Source organism: Callospermophilus lateralis, unplaced genomic scaffold (genome assembly GCF_048772815.1).
Source record: "Callospermophilus lateralis isolate mCalLat2 unplaced genomic scaffold, mCalLat2.hap1 Scaffold_65, whole genome shotgun sequence".
Taxonomy (NCBI): domain Eukaryota; kingdom Metazoa; phylum Chordata; class Mammalia; order Rodentia; family Sciuridae; genus Callospermophilus; species Callospermophilus lateralis.
The window spans coordinates 4,852,400-4,868,760 of NW_027514826.1; positions in this window are offsets into that span (position 1 = coordinate 4,852,400).

Genomic DNA, 16,361 nt, shown 5'->3' on the forward strand with positions numbered 1-16,361 from the left:
TAATTCACCTTAAGTGATAATAATTCTGTCACATGTCAGGACAATAGGAGAAATATTCTGATGCAGTGTTAGAGGAAAATTCCATGGTGTAAACAAAGGGAATCTCCTCTCTACTAACCTGAGAAGAAGAATTCTTCCAACCCCATTAATTATTAGAGGACACAGTAAACACTTACTCACCTACATTGTTGGTGAGTCTGAAAATAAGAACTTCCACTCTGGAAAGCAGTGTGGAGTTTCCTCAAGATATCTAGGAATATAACTACCTCAACCCCAAGTCATACTAAACCTTGATATTTATCATGAGGAACTAAAAATCAGTTTATAAGTAATTTAGACACATCAACATCACTGTTTTTAGCAGTGCAATTTATAGTACACAAGTTATACAACAAGCCCAGTGAAATGAATGGACTAAAAATTTCTGCTAGCAGCATCAGGGTGCTGGAAAGAAGCCATATTTTCTCAGGGTCATTTTTCTAGTTATTTATCATAGGAGATAAAAAATCCCCAGAATTTTTTAAAAATATTTTCAAGATTTTACTGTATCATTAATTCAGTGGCTTTGGAGGCATATCCCAACACTATTCTGATTGGTTTTTAGAGAGAAAATGAGAGGCAGAGACACTGAAAGCTCTGGGCAGCCACAGCATGTTTTGTGGTCTATGGGAGAACTAGAAAAACCCAGGGCACTTTCATTCTGATGTAGGTGTTTGCAGTTATGTGAAACATTCAGGAATGGATGTTTCTGGTATAAAACTCACACCATGCATCACCATATATGTGAGCAGATATCCCAGGTAAAGTCAACCCACCATGATCAGTGGCTTTTGGAATATTTGCTCCCATTTCTGCCACAGAGGTGGTTCTAAGCTCTTCCCTTAAAAGAAAAGAGTGATTGCAATAGACTCATGTGGTCCACCTCCTTTTGGAAGTATCTCTCTGTGTGAAACATCAAAAAGAACTGCCTGTCTTGTTTCACTGAGAGGAAATTCAGTTTAATAAAAATGACAAAGTAGGGTGAAGAAATGTTTCTATCATTCTATTATAAAGCAGCACACAGAATCCAGGTAAAGTTCTCCTCACAGGATGGCAGCTCTTCTACCTGATACTAGGGGTTTATGACAGAGACTGAAGGGAATGTGCTGAATACTCTCATTAGCAAGAGGTTTGTTGTGCCAACTAGACAATCTATACAGTAGAGGCCAACAGGGACACTGTACATTTCAAATAGGTACTTTGAGAATAGTGGTTGTGAGGTACAAAACCTGTGTAGTAATTCAAGAGACAGAAGGAGCCAGGAGACCTGGGGCAAGTTCTGGTGAGAAGATAGTTTCTTGCATTTTCCAGAACAAAGCACAGATTCCATCAACAAACCTCATCTACCATGCTCAAAGAAAGTGTCAGAAAACCCCTCAAGACACTGGGAATCTTGCATACCCCTGAGATAACTGACTGCAGGAGTCTCCAGCTGGGGTATGACAGGCCAGTCCCCTGACACCATGGTGAAAGGGTTTATCAGAGAGACATACTCCATCTCTGAGTGAAAAAAAAAAGTACTGAGGGTGAGTTTTCATCTGCACTGGAAATCTTCCCTAAGAGCCCTCTGCAAGTATCTGGGCATAACCGAGAGAAGATCAGCTTGTGTACTTCACCATCACATCACTACCAGATTAGGTGTGTTTCAGCTGGAAAGACCAGGAAAGAGTTGGCCTACATCTGCCTTGAAGCAATCACACCATGGTTTTGGTTTCTATAATTGAAGATTCTGAACAGAAATTCCCCAATTTTATTAACAAGGAAAAATTTTATGCTTTTCTTACTGCTCTGTCATTGTGTAAGGGGTTTTCTCATTATTTCTTTCTTCATGTTCCATCTCATTTTCTAAGATTTTGTATTATTTCTTGTATGTTTTCCCCTAAATCACCTCTTCTTTTCACTTCAAATCCAATACTTTCTCAGTTTTGTTTCTCTTTCTCCTTGTTTCCTCCTATAGCTATTTTTAGTGACATCAGTTTTATTCTTTTTTCTTATTGAATTGCACCCAAATAATTTTATGAACACTATTGTCTATTTTTTTCATCCAGGTGTATACTGCTATTTTGCACCATAACTCACCAGTTTGTGGACTTATAAAGATCACTTTTAAACAAGCAATTTCTTAATAAGTGATATATGTTCTGCTTTAAATTGTCATTCTTACTGGAGCAGATTATTCTCTACTCTTAGAAAGGTCCTGGTGGGAAAAACTAGCAACTCAGTCATGTCAAGTTGGGTAGTTGATGCTGAGATATCACCCCTGCCTAGGTGCTTTCCAAAGGGAAAGCTTTGCATTAAAGGACACACAAATATACTAGGAAGAGAAATACATGACAATGCATAAAATACCTTGACCTTACTAACACAGACAACATAAAAAAATGCAAAAAAACACATCAAATTTCTTAATTCTCCAATAACAGCATTCAAAGACTTCTTTTCCAATCCTTTACTAAAGAAGTTGGATAAAAATGTTTAATAATATTGACTGCTTTATGGTATGGAAAGAAAAAAAAATTAGGGAGTTCCTCCTTTTACCCAAAAGCAATGGTTCATTCTGGGAGAATTTAATTTCCTTAATGGGCCATTGTGTATCTTATTTGAGGGTACTATTTGAATTGAAAGAAACACTGATATTTAGGCTATATGAAAATCTTTCACTTTGGAATGAAAACTTGTTCATATTTAACTGAAACTGAGCCACTGGGATGAATCATCTTTACCGTAAATGCATTGAATTACAATCACCACTATATATGTTCATTAATTAAAATCGGTATTCACAGAGCTGGGGATATGGCTCAAGTGGTAGCGTGCTCGCCTGGCATGCATGCGGCCCGGGTTCGATCCTCAGCACCACATATAAACAAAGATGTTGTGTCTGCCAAAAACTAAAAATTAAATATTGAAAAAAATTCTCTCTCTCTCTCTCTCTCTCTCTCTCTCTCTCTCTCTCTCTCCCTCCCTCCCTGTCTCTCTCACTCTCTCTTTAAAAAAATTTTAAAAAAGGGTATTCACAAATCCACCTAACTTTAACTTCTTTATCATTTAAGGGGGTTAGAAAAATGGAAGTCCAAACAATATTCAGAAAAAAATTCTGCCTCAATCACAAGGATAATGTATACCTACATGTTATGCTGAATTCTAATGCCATTTTCAGATACATAATCAGTTAAATATTTTTAGGCTTGAAAATCATCTTTAGATTTCAAAACACTGTTATGAAAGATAATTGAATTTGCCTGTATTTACTTACTTAAAACAAGGAATACAGGGGGAAATCAGAAATTTAAATATATGTATAAACACACCTGTGGCTGATTATTTTTGGTGTCATCAAGACCTTCCTTCTCTTCTTCAGATGATGAGAACCAAAGAGGTTCAGCTGTAAAGTGTATGTAGATTTACTTAAACTACTTAGAACATTTAGAGAGAATGATTGTCTGTCAAAAATAAAAAGTAATAATCAGCTTGAATTTTAGGTGATATTAGTTTTTAACTCTTTATTGGTGAGGTATACTTGTGTGTACTCAGTGATTTAACCTCAGAATATTGCAACATTGGCAAATGCTCTTCCAAAGTTTTATATTTATTTATTTTTGGACTGTTACACAAGGTTTCAAATAACATTTTCAAAGTGTTTGTACTGGCATGAGACTTTCCATGCTCTTGTCTCAGTCTCCCAGGTAAGCTGTGTTTTTGACTCACTGTACCAAGCAGATACTGAGTATTTCAGGGAATGATTTTAGTGATATAAAACTTTAACATTTTACTTGGGGGGAGACACTACATATCACCAGGTTTAAGACACAAAAATATCTCAAAGTTATGTGTCCATCTTATAAAATGCTGCAACTCATAAAAATCAAACCTGCTGCTGTTTGCAACAATCCTGGTCTCCTGAGTACCTGGCCAGCACCTTGACCTCTGCATGACCTGCCTCCTCTGTGTGACTGAGGAGTGAACAGACAGGTTCCATTATTTAAAATAGTAACCTGTTATATTTTTTATTCACCATATTTTTTATTCACCGTATGGTCTATTCATGCATCATCTCTATATACATAAACCAAGGGTACACCTATTTTTATCCCCAAACTCTAAATGATAGGGATTCAAAACATGCTCCCAGAAATGGTGGAAGAAATATGCATGTCACCTGCTCTATGTATTCCTTTCATCACATCATCTTCTGGACACAAAATGCAAAACTCACACTTATCTTATTCTTCTACCAAAGCCTCATTTTAATGAGAGCATGAATTACTAAAATTATCTACGTCTGCATTGCCTATTGTTTTCAAATCTCAATCCTATGCTGAGTATACACTTGTTTCTTTCGAGGATAGTGTGTTCATCCACCCCCCTGTTGAAAATATCCCTGATCTTATCACTCATTTTGTACTTTGCCTCTTCTCCTAACATCCTTATTGATATCTATTTCTCCAAGTGCCTTGTTGTGACTGACTCTTCATGTGTGCCTACATTCCCATTTACACTTTAATAGAAATTCATTGGATTACAGAAAGGGCCTTTGGTCCAAATCCTAAACTCACTCTTTTTCCTTACCCAACACTGGAATCCTGCCTGCTATCTCTATTTCACTGCAAGTTCTCTTTTACATTTAGTAGTCCCAGGTACAAGATCTTAGGCCATTGTCTATGGATTTAGAGGATTCATCTCTGTAGAACATAATTCAAAACTATGTATCCAAATCAAGGGCCCAACAAACTTGTGTGCTTCAGATCTTACCTAGTTTTCTATTTTCATACTTACATTTCACCTTACATTCGTATAAATATCCCAGTTGCCCAATACCCGTATTCATCCAGCAGAATGACTCCTAACCCAAATCAAACATGATATGACCCTTAACCATACTCTGTTCCCTTATTCTATTTTCACATAACAGCAGGTCCTGAGTTGATCTTGCCATACAGGTATGTAGGGAATCCTCCCTCTGCTGAGAAGCTCAAGGGTAGATGCAGAAATGAACCCTGGAGCAAATGTAGGCAGCTAGGTAGGACCTGTGAGGTCTAAAGTCATCTTCCATGGCCAACAACCCAGTCAGGACGAAGGAATGAGGATGAATCAGCCTCTCTCTTCTCAATGCAGGGAAGCTGGGCACAATCAGGTCTGTGTGGATTGCTGATCCCGGGCTCCTAGGATATATAGACCTTTATGTCTTGTGAAAATGTCACAGGAAGGTGGGGCAGCCTCCATCTCATGGGACCCTTGGAAACAACTGTTAGGACAAAGTGGTTGCCAAGGCAGTGACCTCATTCACTTCCCTGAAGGAAGTGGCCTCACCTCACTTCCTTGGTGATGGAACTCTCTGAACTTGGGATCCAGGAGGTGAGGCATCCAGAGGCAGTTCCACTCCCAGTGGGCTCACTTATTTGTCTGTACCAAGGCCAGAGTCATTCTTTGTTGGTACCTAGTGATGTGTGAATAGCCAAATGCCTTGAATGGTCTCAACACGGGCCTTTCCTTAGAAAGAAGTGTTGGCTCATTGCTGGCTCCTGACAACTACACAGAAATGGCCAAGGAGAACAGAGCTGAGACAGGACAGGCCACTTCTGGGGAACATATTTTCACCCATCAGTCAGAGGACAGGGTGGATACAAGCAGACCAAATACAGAGGTGGTTTGTGTGTCTCAGTGGGTGTGTGTTTCAATTTGTCGTTTTTTTCTCATGTTCTGAGAACATGAAGGAAAATCGTTTTTTGTTGTTGTTGGTTTGAAATGGACTGTTAACTAATGAGTCTTTTTATGTCAGTGGATCCCACTAGGTTTGTGGTTAAAGAGAGTAGAGAGAAGAATGCAGCCATTAATGTGTCCTGTCTAGTGGAAATCTTTGCAGGACTCCTCATGGCCAATTTATGAATGGACTGCTGCTTGCCTTGCAGATGGGCAACACCTACCAAGATCCTAAGTTCCTGTATTCTTTCTGAATTTTGTCCACTCTCTGAAAGGGTTCCTGGCTTTGTGTCCAAGATGTGTACCACATTCAAGCTCTGTGACATGGCCATGGACTGGATTGCTGAAGGGCATTCCAAGCATCTCAGAAAACTCAAAAATTAGCATGACTGTTAAGGATCTCTCTGGAGAATCCCTGCTTGGATAGATAGCAACCCAAGTTGCATGATTAGGAGCTGACAGTGCCACAGTGTTCAATTAAAGAAAAGTTTTTCTCCAGGCTTCTTTCTTCCCTATTGTTCTGTTCCCCTGAATGTCAGGGAGGTGTTTGCCTTAGGGCACTCCTTTGGGAATCCTCAAGAAAACAGTTTCAAATGGAAATGAAGAGGCCTAATCTGTGCCTTTGAAGTAAAGTGCTTTGTAAAAGCTGTGTCTGAATCAGACTCTTGGCCCTGTGTGTGGCTGTGAATTACATTCTCAGCACCCCAGGAAACTCAAGAAAAATCCCATGTGTCCATCCAAATCCAAAAGGATGAAAAAGAAGTGTACTATTGGATGAAGTCTCTTGCCTTCCTCTGGTCAGGCTCCTGACCCCTATGAAGTCAGAACAGGGATCTTCTGGGTCAAATGAGTTGTTGCAAGCCCTCCAGTAACTAGCACAGGCTGGGGGTGGGGGGTGGGGTGGGGGCTGCCTGGGAAGAATGTGGCCTCAGTTTAAAGGCAGGAGTTAGGTCTCTTTGGCATTGGTTTCAGAGGGCTCACACACACCTTGGAATTGTAAGCAAAAATCAGTGTGTGTGTGTATTTCTCTAGAATCCACAGTTCTCACTAAATTCTCAGGTGATTCTCTGATGCCCCGAAGGTGATGTTGCACTTGATATGCAGTTTCACAGATCTTCCAGAGTTTCTCCACTTGGCGATGATGCACTTGTTGCCAGCTACTCTGGCCTCCTTTGTGATCCTCAAGCACACCAAAGCCATTCAGGCTTAGGGTCTTTGCATGTCTGTCTCCTGTGCCTAGAATGTATCCTTCCCAGAAGCCCCAGTGGCTGTCTTTTTTTTTTAATCTCAGGTTTCAGTTTCCATGTCACCTTCTCAGAGAAGCCTGCCCTGATTCCACAATTATAGGATTCCATCACCTGTCAGCATGTTCCCCTGTGCTACAGTTTTCACCTGCACTGTCCCCCAGAGGTCCTTGTGTTGAAGGCTTGATTTTCATGCAGCATGGTGTTAATGGGAGGTGGTGGAGCCTTTAAGAGGTGGAGCCTAGGGGGAGAAAATTAGGTCATTGTGAGTGAAAGAGATGGTGGGACCCCATCCCTTTCTTTTCTGTTTCCTAGCCACCATAAGGTGAATAGTTCTCCTCTTTCACATGTTCCTGCCATAATATACTGCACTATCACAGGCCCAAAGCAACAAGACATACTTGTCCAAGTGACCATGAACTGAAACCTCTGACACTGTGAGCCAAAATAAACTTTACCTCCTTGTAAGTTGATTTACCTCAGGCATTTGTTACAGTAACAGAAAGCTGACTAATACACCCTGTTTCATTTCTAACATGGCACTTTGACCATCTCGTCTGTCTTTGCTATGCATCTTTGTCCAGTAGTGTGTAAGCACCATGAAAACAAGAACCCTTCTGCCTTTTTCACCATGCTATTCCCACTGCCTAGAAGAGTGTCTGGCACATGGCAAATACTCAAAATATTTACTTTAATACATGAATAAGTGCTTTTCTTCTCTACCCATTGCAAAATATTTTCCCTTACATATCCCTCTTATGTCTTCTTTATAGCCTTATAAAATGTAGACAATCCAAACATACAAAAATGTTCAGACAATGATCTATGTACTTGCCTCTAAGATGAAACAGAGGTTAAAATTTTGCTTCAGTAACTTCAGATTTATCCTATGTTTCTTTTATATTTTGAGTAAAATTTCATACCCTGTGTTTAGCTCTGTCCTTTCCTTTCAGTGGTAGCTGCTATCTTGAAGGTAAAGAATGCCATTTTAAAATATGTTTTAATAGTTTAATGATATGTTTGTGTTCGTAAAACATAAATGTGTTTTTTCTTTGTTCTGAGCTTTTGTATAAATTGTTGCATGCATTATCTTTTGGTCATTTGGTCTCGGGTATTGAACAGTGCTGCTGAACCACAGAATTAAACAATGCTGGAACCAACCTACCTACTTACAGTTATAGGACATAATAAAGCTACTTGTTATTTCAACCACGGAATTGGATTTGCCGTTATGTATAGCTGGAAGCCTCCTAACTGTGATAGTCTCACTCTACTAACATTTCCCAGGGTTGAGTCCTTAAGCTGTAGCCAGGCTAGCAGTTTTGATTTGACCCAGGCATAGACAATTTTCTTTTCTCTTCTTCCACATTTCCCAGTTCAGAAGCTTTTGTATTTGTAATTGGTTGCTGTGTGCTATGATCTGACAGTTTGTGCCCCTTTACGTGTTGAAGTAGTTTTAATGAGATGGCAGGAGGACGTGGAGATTTGGGGAAGTGATTAGGTCATGAAGGTGGAGCCCTCATGAGTTGGATTAGTGCCCTTATAAGGAATTGTCTTGTCCCATTTGGACTGATAGAACAAACACACCTTAGCCTGGGTAGTTTTTAAACAATAGAAAAAATTTGTTGTTCAAAGAGCTGAAGGCCGGGAAGTTGATGATCAAAGTGCCAATAGGCTCATGACCTGGTGGGGCCCACTCTCTGCTGAGACAGTGAACAAGCCCCCTCAGCCCTTTTGAGAGGGCACCAATCCATTCAGGAAGCCTCTGCTCTCAAGACCTCATCATACGCAAAGGCCCAGCTCTTTATACCACCACCACATTGGAAATTAGGTTTCAACCTAAGAAACCTAATTTAGGAGGAAACAAACACTCAGATCATAACAGGGGTTTAAGAGATCAGACTTCCTCCCTTCTGCTGCGTGAGGAAATACCTAGAGGGGACCAGCCATGAACCAGATGTAAGCACTCATCAAACACTAAATCTTGATGTTGGCCTTCCTAGCCTTTGGGACTGTAAGAAACAAATTTCTGTTGTTTATAAGTCAACCTATTTATGGTATTTTGTTTTTGCAACCTAATGGACTAAGACACTGTGTAACAAATTTTAGTGGCATAAAATAAAGTGGATGATCTCACCCAGTTTCTGAGGATCAGGAATCTAGGAGCATCGTAGCTGCATGGTTCTGGCTAGGCAATCTCTCATGAAGTATGTTGCTGGCTAGAGCCATGGCACATGGTCATTCATGTGACAGCTTTCAGGAGAGTTCAGTTCCTTTCCATAGGGCAGCTCACATAATGTTGCAGCTGGCTTTCCCCAGAGCATGTCACTGTGCACCCGCCCACACCCATGTGGCCATCACACTGGGAGGTATTTGACTCTGACTGTCATGTTCCACAGTGCCCCTTAGATCAAGTCACTTCTCCCCACCCTATTGAATGGAGGATGCAGAGGAGGCTCAGCCCCCAATACAATCTGGACCCACCACTGTCTTCCCCTCAGATTGCTTCTCATGGCCTTTAGAATAAAGTTACTGTTTTCAAGGTTTGCATATATCACTAGCCCATCTCCAGAACATGTTCTATTCTAATTCTTTATTCTCTACTCTCTTCCCTTTGTTGTTTTTTTTAGGTCTGAAGTTCAATGTCCCTTTTTTTAGGAAAGCTTTTCTGACCCTCACATCCTGTTACCACCTTCCAGAATGTTCTCTCCTCTCTTGTGTTACTTGTCACATTTGCTTGATGTATAATTCCCATCCAATCTGTAAGTCTGCAAGGTAAGGGATCATGTAGATTGTATTCAGAGCCCTATCCCCTGGACCTGAAATGATGCACACAGTAGGTATGCAGTAAATTATACTAAGTGAAGATGAATAATGTTTACTTTATTATGTTTTTCTCAGTGTCCTTTACTTCCTTCCATAGATAGAGAAGAGTTGCTTTATTTCCAAACCCTTCTTACTCCATTGAACCAGACATTCAATGTGAGATCTCCTCAGGGGATTTTCTGGATCCTGGGCAGCTTCCAATTGGAACAGGCCTCTCAGTTTCATCCTCAAGTAAATTCCCCCCTCTGCCTCTGGACATCCAGCTGGAAGCATAAATGTCTGAGGCAATATATATTTTAAATGTGAATTTGCCTCAAATCAATATAGAAACATACCCTAACTTAATTTACAGTATCTATTAATCTTGGCCAACTACTTGAAGGGAGGGTATTTTTGAAAACCCCAAGATAAGATGTGCATAGATAACAGTAATAGTCAACATTGATGGAGCTCCTCCTGTATATACCAGCCTCATTTTAATCTTTTCACCGAAATGATAAGGTGGCTACTATCCTTTTTATGGATGATGAACTGGGACCCAGGGGGCCAGTGAATTTGCCTGAGTCCACATGTCCAGTAGGGAGTAGAGCCCTGATCCATACTGGGTCTGGGACTACAGGGTCCTTTATTGTATCACCATGCCCACCCCCTCAGGATTGCCTTCTCTGGGAATTATTTTATTTTTTATTTCCTTCCTTCCTCCTGATGAATCACCTGGTTTTAACTCTTGGGCTTGCCACTTGGATCATGAACAAACTTTTTGCCAGTGTTATTTATAAAACTGTGCAGTTCAGTTGCATAACAGATAGTTTTTTTAAAAAAAAATGAAGTTCATAAATATCCATATGAAAGCCAAGACCAGATTTCCCCTGGTGATTCAGGAGCACATTGACTGTGAAGCATAGAAGCTCACCGACTTTTAGCAATTTGCATGAAGAATGACACACAGTCAGAAGAATGTGGTCAGAGAAAGAACCACAGACGTCCTTACCCCTTTGCATGGTTCCCCAGTGGAAAGAGAGTGGAGCTGACCCAGACTTGGAGGCTGAACATGGTTGCTTGTTGTGTAGGTGAACAGCCGGAATTCATTAGGGCTGGAGACTACCTCCGTGGGGCCAGCTAGGGCAGGCTGTGGTGGAAGGGTTACAGCCCTTCTGTCTTTTTCACAGTGCCACCCTTCTCTGTCCCTGGCCCTGCCTGACTTGAGCTTTGTGTTTTGTGCTGTTGGTGAAAACCGAACTTAATTATCAGACGTCTGGGACGCCGCTCAGTTCGCAGACCCCTCTACCCAGACTCTTGCCTCTGGCTCTCCCAGTGTGCGGTTGCTGCTAGCTGCTGATCTGCAGAAGTTACAGCTTGGGAACCGTTGGCATCCACAAAGACCACCTTCTCTGTTGTTCTCCCTGTGAAGCCACATGCTACCAGCCTCCCTGGTGGCAATGGAAAAGAGGACAGATTTTGTCAAAGAGTCTCATCCTTTCAAGTGAAAATTAGTGCATATTATAACTTGAATTAAATGGGTGTCCTGACTCCATCGACTGCAGAAATTGTTGGTTTCTAGTTGCTGATAGTAAGGGATAATTCTTAATTCCAGGTATCAGTCTCTACTTCCCAGTATGCTTCTTAGCCTTTCCCACCCATAGGCTTTCATGTGATTCACTCTTCCCTGGAGTGTTTGTAGGAGGTAAAGGGAGGAGGAGGAGACCAGCATTAGGAAACAGCTAACATTTATTGAATATCTATTCTATTTTAGGCACTGTTCTGAGCTCTTTACTCCAACCTTTTACAGGCAGGTACCCTTATTTATTTCCACTTAGCAAATGCAAAAACTAAGTCCATCATAGGTGAAATAATATACCCAGGTGTTCGTAAGTTGTAAGGGGTCTGTCTGGATTCAGAACTAGCTAGCACATGCTAACTCAGCATTCGGGAGAGTCCTGCAAGTGTGCACGGTGCAGGTTATAGCTTAGAGCCAACAACTGTACGTATGTACAAAATCACTTTCCCCAAATCTAAGAAATACTTGGTCAATTTTTCAATTTTATCTTATGACAATGAATGAATCTAAAAGAGTTGGGAGTTTGCAAGTGAGACTTCGAACAAGGCTAGGGGATGCCTCTGACTCCACAAACTGTAGGCAAAAATGTTGCATATAATTTTGAGAAGTTCAAAGTCCCTCTAAAGTACTTCTTCTAAGGGACCCCATGGAACTCTCAGATTAAGAAACTGTGACTTGGAGCAATATTAAACTTGATCAATATGAGAAACTGACTTTACATAATAGCAACAGAGGAAGCTAAACTCAGGTAGGAAAATAGAAATTTGTGTAGGATTATATGGCCTCAGGTGGACTTTCCTGTTTCAGATAATAGCTTCCCTGACCTTCTCCCAGCTCAGGGATTATTATGGATTTCCACAAAGTAATAGTAGTTTATTGCTTTGAGTTCTTTGAAGAGATGAGTTCACTCCTTTGTAGAGTATCTTTCTGACAGTTTCCAGGTTACCTAACCCTAGAAAATTTGCAAACTCAAATTAGTGACACAAATAGCAAGCAGACTCCTGCGGAGATTCCAGGAACACAGGAAGGGCCTGTTTTTAGGTCTCTGAACCTGGGACTTTCTTAGCCAATCAGCTTTGTAGGGGAGGAAAAAATATCTTTAAACATCTGAGGTTTACTGGAATCCTGTAAATTAGACTAGCAAAAGACAGATTAACAAGAGAAAAAAATGAAAGACATTAATTTAGAGAAAAACAAAGACTTTTATGCATGGGAACAAGTACTGATGAATAACTTAAAAGGGTGGTGAGGATTTGGGGTAGCATCTTAGCTTAACAATAGCATCTTAACAAAAGAACAACATTTGTAGAGAAGTGGCAAGAGAAGGAAAAGGATTTTGAACTTCCTGACAAATATATGGAAAACTCTTGGAAAATAAGGATTGCTGTGTAGATTCTTCGTGGGCTGATAAAAGTCCCCAAAGGCTCACATGTGAGACAATGCAAGAAGGTTCAGAGGAGAAATGATTGGGTTGTAAGAGTCTTAACCCAATTAGTGAATTAATTCCCTGACAGGGATTCACTGGTAACTGAAGTGATAGGGTCTGGCTGGAGGAAATGGGAATTGGAGCGTGGCTTTGGAGTATATATTTGTATCTGGTGAGTGGTCTCTCTCAGCTTACTGATCATGATGTGAGCTGCTTCCCTCTGCCACTCTCTTCCACCATGATGTCCTGCCTCAACTCCAGCCCAGAGGAATGGAGCCTGTTGTTTATGTATTGAGACTTCTGCAATTGTGAGTCCCTAAACTTTTCTTCCCCTAAAATTACTCTGGTTGGCTCCATTAGTCTTAGCAGCGAAATAGCTGACTAAAACAGTGAGGGTTTTCTCTGGGCATCCTTAGGACAGATAATAGAGATGATAGTTAATATTTATTGTGATGGCACATGCCACAATCCCAGGGACTCAAGAGACTGAGGTAGGAGGATTGCAAGTTTGAGCTGAGTCTTGGTAATATATCAAGATTCTGTTTGAAAATAAAAAATAAAAATGGCTGGGGATCTAGCTCTGTGGTAGAATAGCCCTGGGTTCAGTCTCCAGTAGTGGAAAAAAAAAATTGTGCAGCTAGAATGTGCTACGCACTGTGCTACAGGTCTTCCATGCATAAACTCATTTAACCCTTCCAGTGGCCAAGAAAGTGGGTTTGATTATTATTTCCATTTTGTAGAGAAGAACACAGATTCAGAGATTTAGTTAGCTTGCTTGAAGTCAAGCAGTCAGAAAGTCACGACTGAAGGATTTGAACCCAGGGCTCTGAGTGCTGAGTGCTCGCTTCTGGTCACTTCATTGCAAGGTGCTCCTAGCAGGACTGGGAGTTTAGAAACTCCTCTTTAATGAAGCCATTCATGTCAGGGTTCCCACCTTTCCAAACCTGCTCAGAGCCCTGGGCTTTCACCCTCCCTCAGGTTTTTCTCACTTTCTTTTCCCTTCCACTTCAAATGCTTACTCTTTACTTCTGGCCTTCAACAATAGTTGAGGATCACTTACCTTCTGGTGGGGATTGCTTTGGGCTCAGCACCCTCCAGTACCAAATCATCAGCACGCTCCAACAACTTAAAGAATAAAATTGAAACACTCTGGTGGCACTCAGAATCTTTGCTACATTCAAACTCTACATCCATTTGTCTCTAATCTTCAGTTGGCTTTGTCTATGGTTGGTTTTGTTCTGTATGCCTCTACATAACTATCTTCTATCATCTATCTGTCTCCTCTATTTATCAAAATTGCTTAAAAGGCATTTTAGTGGTAGGTCTTGCCATGGATCTTTTGGGGAAAAGTACAAATGCAAATTATGACCTACAATATAAACACCCACCATTTCCTATGGCATCTGCCAAATTCCTAGATAGTCCTTTTTATACTCCCCTCTCTGGCTTGTGATAGGTCTTTCTTAGACTTCAGACCAAGCCTCTTTGCTCCAGGAAGCTTTCTTACTAGTCCTGGCTTGAAATGGTCACCTGCTTCTCCTGATTTTGGCTTTTAAATCTGGTAGTACAAACTGGGACCAGCTATGGTCCAAGGCCCAATTCCACATTAGACCTGGGCATATCTTGCTTTGCCATGTCCAGCTGAGTGATATTGAGCAGGTAAGTTAATCCTCTGAGTCTCCATTTCTGCATCCATATTATGTAGATAATACCACCTACTGTACATCATGACTAAATGATTAAATACAATTCTGTAGAGGCAGAAGTGTACCTAAAATATTTAAATACAATTTTATAAGGGCAACATTGTAAGAGTCTGTATAGCCTAGTGGCTTGGACAATAGCCTCTGGATCTGGTTGCCCTGCGCGTTCCTATTCTAGCTCTACCCCTTACTGTGTGACCTCACATGTGTTATTGAACTCAGTGGCTCAATTTTCCTACTCTTGTAGGAAACGAAAAGATGGGTTTACTGTGAAAAGACAGGAGGGAAGGCACCCGGCACAGAGAAGCTGATAAAAATCAGACATCTTGTAAACCATTCTTTTTACTCACTTCAAGATGTGGTTTGCAGTGCAGGTACCTAAACTGAGCTCCCTCACCGTACAGTGTCCCCAAGCTCCATGACCTGCCTGACATGTGCTCAGGAGTCATTTATACCGCTGAATTTACTCACCATCATAAGAAGATGAGCAACTGCCCCCTGCAGCCTACAGATCCAGACTAGGATCTGTTTCCAAACTAGGATCCTTAGAGCAGAGGGAGGGGAAAGAACTTAGAGGTAAGAGTGTTGGGAGGGAAGAGGGGTGGGCGTCTCTTCTCCTCCCATCACCGATTCCCTCTCCCGAGGCCATCGGATTCCACGTGTGCCATGAGGGCAGCCGCAGCCAACCCGCGTGCCAGGCGTCCACCGAGGTGGGGCAGTGGGGTGAGAAACCACCCCTGCCTCACCTGAGTGGCCCCGTGGCCCCGCCTACCTGAATACCCGTCCAGGTGCTGCGGGATGCACCCTCCACCCAGGTGCGGGATATCTGGAGCCCAGAGGACCGGCAGCGTCCCCGCCCGCCCCGGTTCCCGGCCTCGGGGCACCGCCACACCTTCCCGGGACCCGCAAGGGTTAAGGCAGCGGAGAGCAGAGGTTTGGGCTGACGTCGCTCTGGCTGAAGGTGGTTTCCCTGGGATGAGGATGGGAGAGCCCGGAGGCGAGCTGAGCTGAAACCCGAGCTGCCGCTCTGCCGGAGCTTGGGGAGGTCCCTGGAAGAGCCGCCAGCCCGCCGGCCTCCCACGTCCCTCCTCTTGCTCCCCTGCAGTCGCTGGGCTCGGCACCACCGCGGGAAAGATGGAGCTGGACCGGTGGACACAGCTGGGGCTCACGTTCCTGCAGCTCCTTCTCATCTCGTCTCTGCCAAGAGGTACTGTCACCCATAGGGTCCAGGACGCCTCGAGAAGGGGACATTTCCCTCTAGGGGGCTGACCCAGAGCAGGACCGGGAGTCTGGGCGGGGGACTTTCTCTGGTGATAATCTCGAGGCTTTACTGGTGACCCCGGAGCGTCTGTTGCCTTCGCTTAGTAGGGGATACAGTTTTGTCATCCGTAATTGTGGGACTGGACTGCCTCAGGAAGGGGGACGAGCTCCAGTATGATCTGCTCAATTTTAGTTTATCTGCTTTAAAACATGAAATTACCTTGGGGAATCAATTCAGAGTGAGTTGCAAGCTTTGATTTGCAAAAGCAAAGTTTCCCCTGGAAAGAGCTCCCGCAGAGGTGAGCTGGAAAGAGAGGGGAATAAAGAGCAGGACTTGCCTGGGTGTTCCTCCTAGTGAATCTTGCTTAATGCTGTCTTACAACAATGTATCTGAACAGAATTCCAACACAAGAGATTTCTTCATCCAGCATAGACACACTTTCTGATAAGAAAGAGAAAGAAGAGAAAGAAAGCTGGGGTTAAAAGTGCAAGCTGTTTCTGGGATGTTTGTTTTGAAGGAATTTTGGTTTCTTTGTTTTTCACATGCCATTTTTCTGAGCCATAATTCCCAGGTCAAATGGGCTTCCAGGACAAGTGAGGCTGGG